The following is an 18,251-nucleotide window of genomic DNA, read 5'->3' on the forward strand; positions in this document are numbered from 1 at the left end:
CCCCACTGTGTGCATGTGCAGTCTCTCAGTATGGCCATGCAAGTGCCGAGATCAGTGTATGGACTGCGCTTGCGCTAACTGCGCTATTCAGATGCGCATCCACCAGTTATGCCCTACCCCCCCTTCACACCCGGCAATAAATTAATATCATTTACATTTAATACATATACCTATTTCCCACAACCATCCCCAACATTAAATAATTCATATTCACATTTAAGAAATAGATTCCCTTTTCCTCAATTCCGCCATTCAATTAATAGCCCACAAACCACCCCAACATTAAATTAAACATCCCATCACCCCACTTTACATTAATATTCCTACCATCACCCCACAAATAAATTAACAGCATCTATCATTAAATAAATAGCCCCCAAGCTGTTGGAGAGACAGACCCTTCTGTGCTTGCAAATATGAGGTGGTGCGCCTGTTATGTTGTGCGCATCCTATGTGAACCATGGATCAGTGAGGGAGATAAGAGGAGGTGGGGAAAACACAGGAGGAGTTTGGCACACACATTGGGGAAGGGTTGGAGGGAGGAATGAACCATAGAATACACTGCCACATAAAGTAAGATAGCTGGTCCCAGAGGAGGGGCCATCCACCAGAAATCATATACTGCACCAGGCCGAGGTTAGGGGGGGTTATGGGCAACTGGAAAGTGTGCACCTGGATAGATGCTGTGGAATTAGTTAATGTGCTAGCAAAGAGGAGCTTCAATAGACTAGTGATAGGAATTAGCAGAAAATATCTGCTGCTTTTTACAGACACCTAATATACCAGCTGGTGGAGGACATATGTCCGACAAAATAATAATAAAGATTAAATTTACATATTTTTAAGTGGTTTAAAAGCATCTCTTTTGACAGAGCAACTGCATTATACTCTTTTAAAAGCAAGGTGGGAGTGTCACCGGTCCATCAAGTTAGGACTGGGAGGAGGGTAAATTATTTAAAGCTCTCATTCTTTTGCATAGCATGACATATGCCAGACACTGGCCAGTGTAAAGGAAGCTGGTTTCTGATACTTTAGAGTTATGGTCACAAAAAAAGTGTCTGCAACCTTGTGTTATGAAATTATTCTCCATCCTAATAATAAATAGCAAAGTAAAAGCAAGAAGGTGCTCAAGGTGTTCGTGTGTGCATCACCTGAAGTGTTTTCATGTCAATATACATATATATATACTCTGTATACTCTGTATATCTATCTATATATCTATCTATATCTATATATATATATATATATATATATATATATATATATATATATATATATATAGTTAATTGAAACAGGATTTTGCACTAACTTCCATTTGCAATCTGTTGAAAAATATGTAATCAACATAGCTGTGTGGTGATAGACATCAACAGACACCGATTATCAGTGGTAACATCAGAATTCACTGTTGATATTATTTATAGGAATTAGCATAAGGTGATGAATATACTTAATTAAATCTGGCAGCGTGTTCTCTGTTTAAATCTTTAGTTAAAAATATCATCTTGTGTTTTTGAACATTACATCCTTCTGAGGCAATGTAGGTGCTTGAATCTTAGTGCCAGGCCTGCAGTCTCCTTGAAAATAGCTCTTTACATTCTTCATTCATGAAAATATGTGTGTCACATTAATGACTCTGTGGATGCCACTGACTAATATTGGTGCAACTAAACATTGAGGCTAGGAGTTTAACGCACCCCTGATATTCACCATGGACCCCGCAAGGAGATATGGACTTAGCTGCGTGAGGTGTGCAGGCCCTGGTCCTCCAAATTAGTTATCAGTGCAATGGAAAAGAACAGGAATGGTTGTGCAGTCAGGTTCAGATACGAAACGGTAGTGCAGTACACAAGGGGAGTCCAGAGGGTTGGTCAAAAGCGAGCCAGAGGTCAGAATCCAGATAACAAACAGAACCAAATCGCAGGACGAGAGAGTGATCAATAAATATTGCTATCGGCTCCACCCATTTTGGCACAGCTTTAGATTTCCTAAAACCCGGGGTTTCTTTCAGCTCGCCATTGGAACTTAGAATATTTACAACCTAATGGAAAACTTTAGTTCCCTCACAATCTCCATATTAATAATGATTTTGGACTATATGAATGGATAAGACTAGGTACACACTGTCATGACCTGCATACTGCAGCTCCTGTGTGCAGGTACTTTGTTGGACCTTTGTATATATTTGTATCCTGCGTGTAGTACCACTGTCCACCAAAGAGGCCACCATGGTACTTAGATTGCTCTTAACTGTCTCATTATTGCTTGAAGCTTAAACACCTGCTTCTGGCCTATATAAGCCTGTCTGTCCCAACCTTTGCCAGATCATCTGTTGGAATTACCTGTGTTGCTGTGCCTGTTCCCTGTCTCCTGCTTGCTGCCTGTTCTCTGAGTTTCCAGCACATCTATCCGCAGATCATCTCAGCCACTGTGTCTACTCCAGTATACTGTGGTAACGCTCTGCAGATTATTGTACCTGTTCTCTGAGTCTCCAGCACATCTATCCGCAGATCATCTCAGCCACTGTGTCTACTCCAGTATACTGTGGTAACGCTCTGCAGATTATTGTACCTGTTCTCCGCGTCTCCAGCACATCTATCCACAGATCATCTCAGCCACTGTGTCTACTCCAGTATCCTGTGGTAAGGCTCTGCAGATGTTGTCTGAGGTTCCCAGCACATCTATCCACAGATCATCACAGCCACTGTGTCTACTCCACTATCCTGTGGTAACGCTTTGCATATTTTTGCTACCTGTTCTCTGAAGTTCCCAGCACATCTGTTCTCAGATCATCACAGCCACTGTGACTACTCCACTATCCTGTGGTAACGCTCTGCTTATTATTACTACCTGTTCCCTGAATCTTCAGTGCCTTGCTCCGAAGACCATTGCATCTTGTGTGCCATCGCCACTACTTTGTGGTAAAGTCCTGCGAACCACCGCATTCTGCATCTGTTATCCACTGTGTTCTTTAGATATTTCTGCCTACCATACTGCAGCCTGAAACCTGTGTAACTGGTGTTAATAAAAACCACTTCATTTCACTACACTCTCTCTGTGGTTTTTATTGGGAATCCTGACACACACTGGCCTGATGATTGCACGAAAAACCTCCAATCAGCCGATATCCGACCGTTTGGTTAACAATCGTGAGAGTGTGTATAGTGACACGAGAATCTAAAGTCGTCCCAAAGTGCAGATCATCATTTCATTTGGTTGGTTGTTCTGTTTAATATTTTCCAGCCAACCACTGACCGATCATGTAGTGTGTATGCACTCATTCTTACGTCCTACATAGAGTTTACAGAGTTGTGTTCGTTTCAGTCGATGCTAGCGATGTCACGGTCAATCAATGTAAAGAGTGCTGTAGAAGGAATAATTCATTTGTTCGTTCTGAGACAGAATGTTTCTTTTCAGAGTCACAGAAGCTAACGAAATTCATTAGGACATGTGGATAGCTATAACAAGGCAATTGTCATCAGTGTGACAATGTGACAATAATGAATGAATGAATGAATGGATATTGTGCTGCCATTCTCTGAGGACTAGAGGACCAGATGAAGAGCACAGATCTGAAGGTAAATCGTGTCAGTGTGTACGCATGAATCGTCAGGCTGATCGGACTTTCAGTCGTAGGTTCAATCGTTTCAGATAAAACCTCGGTCGGAAAATTCTTCAGTGTGTACCTATCCTTAGTATTGATTTTCTACTACAGACTTATTGTTTATGCTGTGAAGTGTTTCCACACGCTTAAGGGTTCCGCTGCACAGTTCCTCTGTACATCTAACAGAGTTATCATTGTCTTTTTATCCTAAGGAGTCCTGTATCATCCTCAATATATATTTGGAGACCTAACATTAAGGGAGATCATTTTCATATTTCCTTCCACAATATCTTTCCAAGAGACGTGCTATTTAAAGAATTACCTATTTTAGGTTATTATGATTGTTTAGGTATTATCTGAAGTATTGCTGTGAAAATTGATATGACCTTGTGATCATTCCAGTTTGGCAATATTTTACTTTACTACATGAGCCGTTATAGCTATTATAGCTTATTATTATTAAAATTTTAATGTATTAAAATTTATATGTATTTTTAATATATGTGGTTCCAGTGCTTTTCCTGTTGTACGTGGATAGATAGCTAGGTGGATTGGTAACATGACAAATTTTGTTTTGATTTTATTCCCAGCATGCTGGTAGTCTTCTAAAAAATGTCACAATGGGTTGTATAATAACATGCAGACATTGCTGGAGTAAATAAAGGTCTATTGTAATTAAATGTCCATGTATACAGTTTTATTTGCTTCTTCTGTAGGTTCCCCATTGCACAATAACATATATAAACAAATACACATGTCTAATATGAATATGTTAAAATATTTATGATAATGCTGTTTAGATTAGACGTTTTGTCAATGAATCCAATGAGGTTCATTGCAACTAGAGCCTAAGCCACAACAATCAAAATTCAGACTCTGACAACTCAGATCGAAGAGGTTCTATATTGGTTAGGATCTGACTGTCCTCTTGGCCTGTATTTGAAATGGGGCTCCTCAAGGAGTAGCATAGCATCATCATTGTGTTTTATTTTATTTCATTTGGAGTAAAAGCTGGATTTCAGGGAATTTAGATGATGCTCTTGATGTTCTACAAGTGTAGAATTCCCAAGCAGTTTATGGCTGTCAGGCTTGCTGGGACCAGTAGTGCCACAAACATAAAATGTTTAAGCCTCTTATTTTAACACTTTAACACCAACACCTGCTGTCCACAGAGGAGGAGATGAGTAGATTCAGTAAGAATCAGTTTTCTTCCTACAGGAGGGGCACATGTATTTTGCAAGCCCAATTCCCTTAGGAAACTCAGCCCCTTGCTGAACAAGCTTGGGCTGTGTCTCATTCTGACAGGGGGAGCCCACACTCCAGGTTTTCCTGTTATAGTAGAAAAAACAAGCCCACGCTCGGTATATCACATATTATATATGGTACCAGCTGCGTCCCATATAAGCGCTGACAACTGTCTTTATTGTTTCCCTGTTATAGTGTTTACAACTCAACCATGGCCTACAGTGCTTGGATCCCTTTTTTATGGAGGGGCAGGGTGACATGTTTTTTTTATTTTTTTTACACATTAAACACCTGTTATTATACTCAAGATATAATGAAAAACATGAAGATGAACAGCGTTTTGAGTATGTCGCAGCATCATGATATGTTTAATGTATATCATAAGATTTATCTTCATGCAACAGATGCATTTAGCATACTATGCTGATTCACACATATGTAACATATGTTAAGATACTGTATGCGCAATTGAAAATAAAGATGTAAATGTAAATGTTTGGGACGATGATTCTCCTTGAATGTTTTGGACGCAGCTACAATAGAGATATAATAAGCAGCGTAAAAGGGGTGCTGTATAAGAGATGTACTCCAATAAAATGTTTTTATGTAAGAAGAATTAAAGTAGAAATTGTACTTCAATGTAATCAGGCACAATGGAAAAGTTAACATTGTGTTTCACACCAACAATCAGGCTATGTAAATCATGTAAATCATGTTCAACTATGCATTTCAAAGGAGGATAATCGTAATTACAAATATAGTTGTATATGTGGTTTTAATAAATACCATGATTGGGTTGAAAATATTATCAAGAAACACTGGGATATTCTCTTATTGCATCCAGTACTAAGTATATTCAGTCTTAAAAGATAAACCTGATTTTTTTTATGCAGTAGGGCTTTAAATCTTAAGAACAGTGTTGCTCCTACAGTAAAATATATCCCAGGTGAAGCTATTAAGAAAAAAATGTCCCTTTTACAGCTTTTAAATCTTTTTGTAATGGCAAAACTTTTAAAATTATAGGATCCATTAACTGTAATTCTATTTTCATGGTTTACCTTTTATGTTGTCCTTGTGGCTTACAATATGTGAGGAGAGTGATGAGGACATTTTAACAACATCTATATGAACGCCAATGACATATACAATGAACAAGTCTGTCCGCCATAAAAAAAATTCAAAACTTCATAATAGCGATCATGGGACATGGGATAGAGTCTATGCAAGGGGAAATGACTCCCTGAACTTTTAAGATTAAGAGAAACCTATTGATAGTGATGTTTCGAGACCTGTGTGATGTCAAAACATAGCTATCATTTAAAAAATACATTATCCTTAATTTTTTCTGTATTCCCTGAGTACTGTCCGTTTTGTCCTTCTTCTACTTTGTTGACCCAGCCACCAGATTTTTACTTATATAGGGTGAGTGCCCATTGTTTTATATTGTGACACGGGCACCCTTCTGGTGATGCACACACAGATAACTTCTTGTGGTATAAACGGTTTTTTTATTGTTCCATTGTTAACATACTTTTTCTGACTGGTCACTGGCCACTGTTTGGCATTGTTCACATTGCACAATACAGGTTTTTATAGTTGACTATCCTCCCACAGTCCTAGCTTGATGGAAAGGTGACACTCCCACCTTACCTTTAAAGGGAGTTCTCTGCAGGTGTTCTGTAATTACTCTTCACTGCAGACAAACCCTGTCAGCTTTGCTACTAGTTGTGGAAAATTACACTGTCAAACTATTTCGAAGAATGTAAGTTAAATCACACAATGCTTTTACTTCGTAACACATGTCTTACACCTGTATTCCTTGACCTTATATGCACTGCTATACATATGTGTAAACCTGTCTGCAGTCTTTACCTGCAGACTGTCAGTTTGACACCTAATTCCTCTCTTGGATGCCTGTGGCAAATCACTTATTTTGAACAAAGACATATATTAGTGACAAACACACCCTTCTTGTAGCACTTCTGACACCACTTGTTGCAGGAGCAACCTGCAGATATCAGCAACACGGACCATTTCTTGTTCCAAATCAAAATGGTGCTTTATTGTTGCATCACAGGAACAGCCAAAGCAAACATCACGTGTCAGGGCAACACCAGGCAACCTACATCTGGCTACACAGCAGTTCCCCAACTTCCAGCCTGCCACTAACTGGCTTTGGTTGCCATTCACACATGCTCAGTTCAAGTTTTTATACACAAGACTCCTCTCACAGGCTTGGCTTGACAGACAGGAGACACTCCCCATTTGCCTTTAAAATGAGTTCCCAGTAGATGTTCTGTAACATCTTTGGATTGCAGACACCTTGTCAGCCTTCTGATATTGCTGCACAAAACAACTCAAAGCATGCAAGTTAAATTACATTTTATACTTCAGCTTGTAGCATATGTCTCAGACCTGTATGTAACTGAACATAAACATAGTGCTACACCTGTATATAACTTGGTCTGCAACCTTTTACCTGCAGACTGTTAGCTTTATAGCTAATTTCACTCTAAGAGGCCTGTGGCAAGCCACTCTCATTGTCAGATATCCCTCCCTCCCCCTAGCATCACCAAGAGAGCCTCTGCGACCATTTCATCCACCTGACATTTTAAAGCCTGAGAAAAGGAAGGTGGTTTTGTGTTTTTAAATGTCCTCACAATCATGCTCTCCAGTGCACTAATTGAGACCTTCTCTTCATGACACTCAAGAACCCTAGTTTTAAACATCTTGCCTCTTCTCTCATGGCCTCCCATTTTTGCAAAAGGATGCCTATGAGTCCTTTTTAATGGTGGCTGTACTGCAACAGTGAGACAGGCTTTTTGGAATTCAGGACAAGCCCTACAAAACATTTTATTTATGCCTGTGTAGATTCCGAGCCATTAAAACCTGCGTAGAACTTGGTTCATCATTTTACCCTTCTCCATGTGTTACCCACCTGCGTGTGTGCAGCTTCTAGCACTAAAGGTACATGGTTTTGTTGGACTACCAACTGTTCTACTATTCTCCCCTTCACAGTAACAACTCGAAACAGTACATTATTTTTTGACCACATAAGATAGCATACAGCCTGCCAAGTTGACAGGATTCACAATATCTCCCATATTACTATGCAAACTGAAGACATGCTGAAAAGTCTCATCACTTCTCTGGTTTTGTGCAAAGTCTGACACACTCAAAAGTTCTGGATAATTAGACCAGTCTATACCCTCACCGACAGGCAAGGTGGGCACATCTGTGACTTCAGCAGCAAGTGCGGATTTCAACTGTCTTGGCTTCCGTGGAAGTAGTGTCATGATCCCCAGATTAGCATTCCGGTTTGGCCTCTCCCAACAATTAAGATTCAGATGTAGTGGTGTTTTTGGCAGATCCTTTAAGACCGGGTTTCCTACCAGTGAATCAGTTGCCGATGTGTCCGGCCAGCTTTGCTCACTGAGGATCTCTTTAATTAGTGGGAAATCTCGCCCCAGAACAAGGGGATATGGCAGATTAGCTCCTATGGCAGCTACTACCTCCACAGTTTGGCCTCTGTGTCTAATTGTCAAAGGAGTCCTTTTTGATCTTCTGGTTACCCTTTGTGGGCAACGCGAGAACTTGGCTCCTGCCAGGATAGAACTTGAAACAAGCGTAATGTCATTCCCAGAGTCCACAACTGCAAGGACAAGCTTGTTGTTCATCTGCACTTTCACTTTCCTTAAAGGTAAACCACTACTTGTGCAACTCTGGTAACAGCAACCTAAAAAGGCAGGCCCAGCTTGAGCAAGTAAACAGTGCCTTGGGTTTTGGGGACTAGTGCACCTGGCTTTATAGCATACTTGCCAACTCTCCCAGAAAGTGGCAATCTCCCGCATCTGGAAAATTCTGCCCACTTCCTAGTGAAGTGGGCAGAATTAAGTCCCAAACGCCGCGATTGTCGGTGAATTGCGGCATTTGGCCCTGCCCCCGCTGTCAAATGACGCGTTTTGCGTCATCACGTCATGGGGGCGTGTCCAAAATGACGCACATTTTGGAGCCCCGCCCCCGTTACGCCCACCACCTCCGATCAGGCACACTTACAACTGGAGCTAGATTGGCACAAAGCCAAAGGATCCCTTGCCGAACAGCGCTGTGAGGGTCCACTAACCGGACAGCGCCGTGTGATATCATGGGCTGAACAAGTCTGGGAGTGAACTTGGGCTGAACTCCAAGCCTGCATATTTGGACGCTCTCATCCTCCGTGTTCATCAGGCCTCTCAGAGAGTCAAGGCCATAGTGATCACATTCCTCAGTGTACCTAAAAGACAGAGGGCTAGATTTACTAAGCTGCGGGTTTGAAAAAGTGGGGATGTTGCCTATAGCAACCAATCAGATTCTAGCTGTCATTTTGTAGAAGGTACTAAATAAATGAAAGCTAGAATCTGATTGGTTGCTATAGGCAACATCCCCACTTTTTCAAACCCGCAGCTTAGTAAATCTAGCCCCGAGTCTTTTCTTCTTGGAGCAACTGTTCTAGCTTTTCCTGCCTTTCAGCCAATACAAGCATCTCTAACTTGCACTTTTCAAGCTCCCTTGCAGACACTCTTGCTAAGTGTATCTTTTGCTGAGCCAAGACAAGCCTTTGTTCTAAAGCAGCAATTTCTCTATATTTCTCTGCCGCTAGCTCTTTAAGAGATTCTACGGCTTTTTCTCTCTCTTTACACACTTTTTGTAATGCATACACGTCATCTTTGAAACATTCAAATCCCACAGTTTCTTGCATTCTCTGCTGCAACCTCTCTGCAGTGTCATTAAGAGCCACTACTGTTTTATCTTTTTCTTCACACTGTCCTTTTAACACTCACACTTCTTTAACAAGACAGCAGCTTTCCTCTCTAAACATTTTCTCTAAGCTATCATAGTGATCCCTGGCCACATAATATGTCCCAGGTAACTCTAGATTGGTGCAAAGAGCATGAAATCCTCCAACTTCTTTTCCTCTCTGATTTTCCAAGTTTTCTGGTTGATACTGTATCTCAGATACACCTTTTGGCCCAATTTCCTTTAGAGACATTTTATTCTCTTTTTCTTGCCCATCTTAGCTGGAGTAAAGAAAATGTGTACTAGCAGTAATTTTCTTCTGTTGTAGCTCTCAAATACAAACTCAACACAGGCAATTAGAAAAACAAACAGGTACTTTAGTAACACAGCAAACAGCAACTTCTCTGCACAGGTAAAACTGCAGACTTGTGGACCACACCCAACTCACAGCTCAGTGAATAAACAAGGTGTGGCACTACAATTCCCAGCCATTTTTTAAAAAACTTTTGCAAAACAAGCACTGAATAGTTCACAGTAATATTGTTTCTGTCTCTCCACAGACAAAAACAATATTTGCTTGCTCAGCAATAGCAATTTCTCCAATGCAACTGACAGCTTATACAGTTTAAAGTGCGATAGCAGTATTCAAACATTTCACTAACCACCACCTTTCATGGAGGCTGGGTAGACAGCTGTGCATTGGCTGTCCTTTGCACATCCTATGATAACACCACTTGTAACAAACACACCCTTCTTATTGCATTTCTGACACCACTTGTTGCAAGAGCATCCTACAGATATCAGCAATATGAACCATTTCTTGGTCCAAATCAAAATGGTGCTTTATTGTTGCATCACAATTACAGCTAAAGTAAACATCACACATCAGGACGCCAGCCAGCCAGTTCAGGTTTTTATACACAAGACTCCTCCCACAGGCTTGGCTTGACAGAGAGATGTCACTCCCCATTTGCCTTTAAAATGAGTTCCCCGTAGATGTTCTGTAACCTCTCCTGATTGCAGACAACTTGTCAGCCACCTGCTGTTGCTGTGAATGACTACTCAAAGCATGTAATTTAAATTACATTTTACACTTCAGCTTGTAACATATGTCTCAGACCTATATGTAACTGAACATAAACATAGTGCTACACCTGTATATAACTTGGTCTGCAACCTTTTACCTGCAGACTGTTAGCTCCATAGCTAATTCCACTATGATAGGCCTGTGGCAAGCCACTCTCATTGTCACAATGTATATACACACAAACATACATTTTATGAATGGGAATGTATGATGGAGCATGTCTCCATCATACATTCCCAAGTTATTGTACTTATCATATCTCTATTGTAATTGTGTCCAAAATGTTAACATTTTGTTCACAATGTTGTAGCCTAGCTATGGGGGAGAATGGTATGTTATGCTTCGCAACTATGGCTGTAGTTACAAAGCATGAGAGATTAAATAGGATTGTAATGCCAAGTCAGTAAGATTAACTATTCCTCATAGTGAGCATGGAGTTTAGCTGCAGTAATTCACAGCAGTAAATGGAGTGCCTACTATATAATAATCAGGGCAACTGAAATATCTTGTTACAAAGCAATGTATGCAAACAGAATTATCAGTGGCTTGGAGTTAAATTGACAATTCAATTAAAATTATGGTATGGTCTGAGATTATAATAATGTCAACATATTGAAGTCTGGGAGGGGGTTGTGTGCTAACAGTAAGTGGTATATGCACAGGGGCGGGCTGGGTAGGGGGGCATATGCCCCCCAGACCGGTCAGTCTGGTACCTCATTTGGGCCGCCTTATAGTGAATACGGTGCTGTCCGAATATGCAGAATGCTGTCCACTACACAGGTGGCCGCATCACATGTTCCGCGATGTGACTGCATCATTCATTAATAAAATATTGTACTTGTATTACAATATTTTATTAATGAATGACGCGGCCGCATCAAGTGACATGTGATGCGGCTGCCTGTGCAGTGGACAGCATTCTGCCTAAGTGGACGGCACTGCTTCATGGACAGTGCTACAGAACTCCTCCAATAGCCAACAGGAGCCCTGGAGTACCAAATTACTGAGGGCCAGAGTGCCAGATTGACACCCTGTGCCCTGCCTCTCTCCCCCCCCCCCCAGTACCAGCCCTCTAGATATGATTAGGAAACCCCAATCATAATCATATATATGGGAGCCTCAATCTCAATAGGAGGCTCCCATTAAGTAGGAAAAGATATATATATATATATATATATATATATATATATATATATATATATATATATATATTATTTTTTTGGAGAAAGTACACCACTCACAGGAATCGGACACAGGTATGCTGAACCATTTAGATGTTTTATTAGCAGTTGTAAGGATAGTAAAACAGCTCCAATGCTGGTACAGCAGTCATGTCCAGTAACAGTACACGAAAATCCCCACCACCTACATCTGGCTAGACATTACAACCCTGTCTACTTGCCGGCCACTTACTGGCATCTGAGGTCCCACCCACACATACAGTAAGTGTATTTATCCTCCACCCCAAGCACTACAAACAGATCACAGAAAACCAATCACACCCATGTGGAACACGTGTGTGTGTGTGTGTGTGTGTGTTCAAAGAGGAACCTAGGGAAAACTTATCCCTGCCTGCAGACTAACTGTGTTCCTACCTATTCCCTTACAGGGAACTGTGGCAAATATCCCTCTTTGCCACATTATATAGATATATATATATATATATATATATATATAAATAAATATAAATCAATTAAGTAAATCATTAATACAAATAACTAAATAAAAATAAACAAGTATAGTTTATTTTTATACTGGTGACTTGCCCACCAATACAATAGTAGCTTCCTACAGAGTAGGAGGCTCCCATTTATGCAGAGCAGGTAAAACACCCCTGCAACCATTATTGAAGACAAAAGCAAGATGTCAGGCGCCTTCCCCGCACTGTCCATAGGTGCCGGATGCCTGTCTTCTCAGCCGAGCCGCGTTCTGTTACCTAGCAACGGGACATACTTCCACATTGGACACTGCGTGCGTATGCGCATTAGATGCGCGTACCGTTGCTTCATATGTGATACGTGATTCCGGCGGTCAGATGCACCTGACCGCCGGAATCACGTTTCCCCAAACAGGGGCCACACATATGTATTTAGGGCACCTCCTTCCCCTATGCTGGTGCCAGAGTATTGGTTTCACCAGCTTCAGCGTTCTTGTCTCCAGTTCCCTAGTTCCTGTTGTTTGCTGCATTTGTTCTGAAACCTGGCTTGTTCCTGACCTCTCTCTCGTCCTGCGATTTGGTTCTGTTTGTTATCTGGATTCTGCTCTCTGGCTCACCTATGACCAACTCTCTGAATCTCCAAGAGCAACTTGTCCCAACCATCCAAGAACAGTTTGGTGATGAACAATGCCTTTTCAGCATGATGGAGCACCTTGCCATAAGGCAAAAGTGATAACTAAGTGGCTCAGGGATCAAAACATAAAAAATTTTGGGTCCATGGCCAGGAAACTCCCCAGCCCTTAATCCTATTGAGAACTTGTGGTCAATCCTCAAGAGGTGGGTAGACAAAAACTCCCATACAAATTCTGACAAACCGCAGGCACTGATTAGGCAGGAATGGGTGGCCATCAGTCAGTATGTGGCCCAGAAGTTGATTGACAGCATGCCTGGGCAAATTGCAGAGGTCTTCAAAAAGAAGGGTCAACACTGCAAATATTGACTCTTTGCATAAACTTAATGTACTTGTCAATAAACGCCTTTGACACTTATGAAATGCTTGTAATTTTACTGCAGTATACCATAGCAACATCTGACAAAAAGGTCTAAAAAACTTAAGCAGCAAACTTTGTGAAAATCAATACTTGTGTCATTTTCAAAACTTTTGGCCATGACTGTAATCTATTTTATACTACATATTTATTGATCTGTATGTGTATAATGTTGTATACCCTTATTAGCATAACCTATTATTACAATCTGTTATTTGGAGCCATATTTTATGCTGGTCTGCCACTCACAACAGCTTTTTGGTGTTTTACAATTTGATAGTTGATTCCAGCTTCATAAATATGGAGAGCTTCAAATCAAAAACTAAGGAGGTGCTCAAAAAGCTAGAGAAAAAAGAATGAAAGAGCTTGATTTTGCTGGAATGGACCTAAACAAATGAAACTGTCTTTTACAGGGGTATTTATACCCATTACATGCCTTTTACTAGCATTAAAAATACTAATTCAATGCATACCAAAAAATGCCAGTGGGTCTGAGTCCTAAGTGTGCATTCACTCTTACTTGTTTTTCAAACAGAAAATACAAGTAATTATCTACAATATATTGAAAAATAGTTAAGTCACGTTTTGTGAGCTTTCAGCTCTAAAGTTTAGACGGCTATGCTTTAGCATTCTTAACGTTATGATTATGCTACAAGTATTTAAAATATTATGCATTTTGAAAAGTATTAATAAAAGATGAAAGTATTTGCACAAGTGAATATGCAGCACACAAAAGTTTGCAGGTTTTGGTTTTGGATCTGGATTACCGTCGTGTTTTGGTTTTGATTTTGCCAAACCGCCCTTGCGTGTTTTGGTTTTGGTTTTGTTTGGTTTTGTTTTGCAATTTTGTTTAAAAATCAATGTTTTTGGGCATAAAATAACCTAATTTAGTGCTCCACCTGTTTCTTGGATAAATAAGGTAATTCTAAAGCTAATTAATTAGGAAGAAAACAGTTTAATCCCTGGTAGGCCATCCTTAATTCTGCACACAAACCTGATTGTCTTCCTCTCCATCTTAGCCTATTGGCAATGCAGCCATCGTCTTTGGGTGTATATTACACCCTACACTTATAGTTAAATATATAAAGAAATGGACAAAGGCAGTTTGGTTTCTGTCTCTCTAGGCCCCCCTCCACTTGTAGAAAATACTAAAAAATTAAAGCCGTTATAGACTGTACAATATAACTTGAAATGGACAAAGGCAGTTTGGTTTCAGTCTCTATAGGCCCCCCCTCCACTTGTAGTTAAATAGAAAAAAAGCAGGCTGCATAGACTGAACAATATAAAAAAAAAAGGACCAAGTTAGTTTGGTGGCTGTCTATGACCCCCCCGCCCTCCACTTGTAGTTGAATAGAAAAAAAGCAGCCTGCATAGACTGAATAATATAAAAAATAAAAGGACCAAGGTAGTTTGGTGCTGTCTATGACCCCCCGCCCGCCCTCCCCTTGTAGTTGAGTAGAAAAAAAGCTGCCTGCATAGACTGTAGAATTAGAATATAAAAAGAAATGGACAAAGGCAATTTGGTATCTGTCTGCATCAGATCCCCTCTCCACTAGGAGAAAAAATAGGAAACTATTCAGCTGTTATATAATCTAGAATATAAATAGATATTGAGAAAGGCAATTTGGTATCTGTCTGCATCATAATCATCAACATCATCATTAGCGCCCTCGTAGCCTACACAAATCTCCCGCTCATTCTCTTCTAATTCCAAAGTGGCATCCTCAATTTGTGTATCACCGGCTACACTCGGGCTATTTAGGCACACATCAGCAGAACTGCTGAAAGGGCCCTTCTTTATGGGTACACTAAGAGAATGCTCACAATTAGACATAACACTGATAGATGGACTCTCCACAGGGATTGGTGTCAGTTCTGATTCAGAGCATACATTATCCTCTAATGCCTTACTGTTTTCTTGCAGCTCGGCTTTGACGCGTAACAGTAGTTGTGCACCACTTTTAGACTCCAAATTACTTGGTCTTGCTTGGTCACGAGTGACCGTACAAGAAGAAGGCTCGGTAACATTTTTTGATCTGCCACTAATAGAGAAAGGCGAAGGCTTCTTTCTTTCTTTGCCACTGCGTGTATAGAATGGCATGTTGGCAAAAAAAAAATTACCGGCAGTTAACTTTTCCTCAGTTACACTTCTTTTTCGCTTCAACACGGTAATTTTTTTTTTGGTGTGTGTTTTTTCCCCTGATTTAAAAAGACTATGTACTTTTACATCGCCTTTACCAGATGACGTACTGGGAACACTACCATCAGGACTAGTGACTGAACCTGGTTGTTGATTCTGCTCATATGTGGACTGCTTTGAATCCATTTTAATGAGAACAAAACACTTGTAGTGCAAAATATTGTTGTAGTTACTGCTGACAAATATGACTTTTAACAGCCAGAAAAATTACTGAAAAACACTGGGGAATATGGGACACCCCAAAAGCACTTGGAGTGCCAAAAATTGAAAAAAAAAAAGCCTCCTCTATCTTCCTCTCTTACTGCTCTAACAATTGCTAATACAATTGGTATTAATTTTAGAATTGTATAGAATTGAAACAATAATGTGTACAATTATTGTTCTGTCCCTGCGCTAATATAGCCTATGACCTAACCCTGCTCTCTTCCTCTGTCAAATGGCGATGGATTGCTGTGGAGGCGGGCATTTATGCTTTTCAAATCTTGCAAGAACCGAGCTCAGATATACGAATACGTCACAATGATGTTTTGCCTCGATTTCGATTTCGAATGGGTGGGAGACTCGGATAGGCGAAATTCGGATGGATTCGGATCTCAGGGAATCGAGCCCGCCCATCTCTAGTTGTTACAGTGCATGGATTTTCTTGAGTGAGTGTTCATTTTTCGAGTTTCAGATACATATTTGTAAATTGATATACTTTGTTGATGTTCCTTTTGTTTCTGCATGCCGAATATTTAAAGCTGCACTAACATCTAAAGTGGTAAACATTTTGTTCACAGCTTTAAAATTGCTGCAGTTGGGTGGGGAAGGTGGAGTGAGTGAGAGGACCAGAATCTATCAATCAAAAGACACAATGTTCGCAATTGCATATTATCATTGGTTTTCCCCAACTTACTTACTTTGAAGCATCACACAGCCCCAGTTTTCATCCAGAAAAAAAATAACTAGCTCTGGGAAATATATTCTGCACTAAGCAGCCCCTAGGACTGTGTTAAAGGTGGTGGTCCTACAATGGTGTTGGTGGTAGTGCAGCTTTAAAGCTACATAACTTAAAGAACTGGGCTTCCTTGACAAAAAATGTATTTCAGGCTACTGATGTACCACATAAAAAGAATATTGCTGGCACAAGTGATAATACAAACCTTCCAGAAGTGTTATATGAGAAGGAAAAGGACTTAGAAGCCAGATTTACAGGTTTTCCTTTAAAGCAACTCTCAGCTGAGCTCTCAACTACAGCCACACAGTCATTCCCAGGAAGAACATAGGAGCCCTCCTGAGATAGATTGTATCACAGTAAAAGAGAGCCATGACTTGGACGTGGTTGTAAAATCTACAAGTCTGTCATTTGTGCTTTCTCCATCAAGCTCTATTGTAGAAAAAAATTGCATTTGTTGAGCAGCACCTTTATCAGCCAACTACCGTGGATTGTGACAACATTCCATTTATAGAGGCAGATTTCTATTATCAGAAACAACAAAATGAAGACCATGTTAGGCGCTCTTGGCTAACATTTTGGGTAAAAAAATTGAAAAATGTAAGCAGTTTTCTGCAGCATATGCATCGCTTTTTTTTAGATGTCATGCCGTGCCACCGTAAAGAAAGAAAGAGATACTTCAAAACATTGAAGTCATGAAACGCATATTTGATGTGGTTAAACTTCTTGGGAAACAAGGCTTTGCCATTTCTTACCAATGGGACTAATGAATTACTGTTATCCCATTATGATGTCCCATTAAAAAAATTACCTTTAAAAAATATAAATGTTTTTGTTACATTATTTAATTTTATTATTTATAATTTATAATAATAAAGTACCACTGGTTAAGTAACACTTAAAGAGAGTCTTTTTTTCTTGTGGAATATATATTGTACCGAAAAACACCCTTTAAGGCTGGGACGCTACTTATGGGCCAATGCTGTGGGCTTGCCCCTCGGGCTAAAGTCTGCCAACCAGCCTATGCGTGATAGTGAGTTGTGAATTTTATGTTAAAAGGTGCATGTTCTTTCAGTTACAGTATGTTTTAAATTCTCCAAGTATTCTCTACACCACAGAAGAATTTAAGGAGATGTATGCCTTCCTGAAAGTAAGATGCTGACACTGTTATAGGCTTTGCTTGTCTATTTTGAGATTGGCAGATTAAAGTCACTTCCTCTTATTAAATTTGGAGTTTGTATTTTCATAGTCAGTTGGGATATTTTAGGTGTGTAGATAACATACATTTAAACTGAATATGTTAAAGAATATTGTAACTTTTGGTTTAAAAGGATTGCTACCCCTCTCCTTTGCTTGTATATGATGCTGTGTTATGAGTGTAGTATTTTGGGCCTGTGTCAGTGAGATTCTTGTATAAATACAATGTCAGCATGAGAGGCTTTAAGCTGAGTCAATATTCTTTTTTGCATTATTGGTTTATTTAGTTTTGCTACGCTCCATGAGATCATATTGTTTACCGGGTTCATTTTCTCCATGAACCTATACTTTGTTGTGTCTTCTTGCTTGGGCATTTAAAGTTAGATATGAAAGCAGCCAGCCTGTCCCAAAGACCTGAGTCAATCACCATTAATGATAAATGCCTAATATCTGGGACTCTTTCGAGCATGTATTCTTAGATGAGCAATAGTTAAATATGTTA

Source organism: Mixophyes fleayi, chromosome 6 (assembly GCF_038048845.1).
Source record: "Mixophyes fleayi isolate aMixFle1 chromosome 6, aMixFle1.hap1, whole genome shotgun sequence".
Lineage (NCBI taxonomy): Eukaryota > Metazoa > Chordata > Amphibia > Anura > Limnodynastidae > Mixophyes > Mixophyes fleayi.